We start from the raw sequence: 1,244 nt of genomic DNA on the forward strand, positions 1-1,244 counted from the left end.
AGCAGGGCGTTACAGCAATCAATGCGACTGGTAATAAAAGCATGCATCAACATATATAGCTGAATTTTTTTTAATATTTTGTACACAATAACAGAATAATTTCAGAAAAACACAAAATGACTGGTGTCAATATTATTTGCCCCACAAAAAAGGTCGAATATAAAACAATATTGCAAATATTGCACAGTTGAAAAAAAAAAAGCACTACAGCTCAGTTGTTCCCGCCATCCTTTGTCCTCCTGTTTCCCCTCCCTCTCCCCTCCAACGACGAGTTTGATGGTGTTACGGATTCAAATATTGGGGATGGATACAAGAGGAAAAACCACAATAACAACACTGGTCCGACCGGGTTGAGTCAAACGATGATTTTAATGATCACACGCGTGGGAGATGGACACCGTACGTAGACAGCATCAGATCTCAAAATGGTGGAGCATTGATCAAACTCTTATAGCCTCTAGTGGCCCCCACCTTATCATAAAAGCCTAAACATTCACATGCTTTCTCTCACACGGCGCCTAAGCTACAACCTTGGCTCCCTGTTTATTTGCTCCTGCTGAGATGGGGCAGAAAACTCCAGCATGTTCTGTTCTCTTCTAATCAGACAAATAAGGCGATGACTTTCTGCGAACAGTATTTCTTATAACTCAGCAGTATAATGCATCATGAAACAATATCATTCATCCACAATAAATCAGCAGTCTAATGTAATGCAAATCAGTTTAACAAATGCAATAGTTATCACCTTCTTCTAATTCAGGAGAATAATGCAAACTAAAACTACATAATAATTCACAATCTTCAATTAGGGGTCTAACGTGGCATAAAATAATATTATAATACCACACTGGCAAACTTCTCCCAATGTTTCCACTGAAGGGGTTGAAAGTTAAAAAGCGCCGAAGGTTAAGTTAGGTTTGGAGTAAATCATGGATGTGCGCACGTGTTTGTGTGCAGCTTGTAGTGCAAACGTGCGTGCAGAATTCATGCAGACATGTGTAACTGGTCGTTTTGAGGTAGAAAAGAGTGATGCGCGGTCAAGCTGGTAGTTGAAAGTGTCAGTCAGAGTAGAAGAGCATTGTGTAAAAATGCAAGTAATAACAAAAAATCGCATCACCCTGAAAAACCTGAGTAAGGAGTGCAGCTCCTGATGAAAGGAGGAGCACTGAAAACCAGGAAATGATGTTTCTGGAACAGTCTGATGACTGAAGCTGGATGTTTGAAGTCTCAGTGAACTGCTTGTC

Source organism: Diplotaxodon limnothrissa, linkage group LG3 (assembly GCF_057381915.1).
Source record: "Diplotaxodon limnothrissa isolate DT_005_m linkage group LG3, D_limnothrissa_male_GT1.1, whole genome shotgun sequence".
Classification (NCBI taxonomy): Eukaryota; Metazoa; Chordata; class Actinopteri; order Cichliformes; family Cichlidae; genus Diplotaxodon; species Diplotaxodon limnothrissa.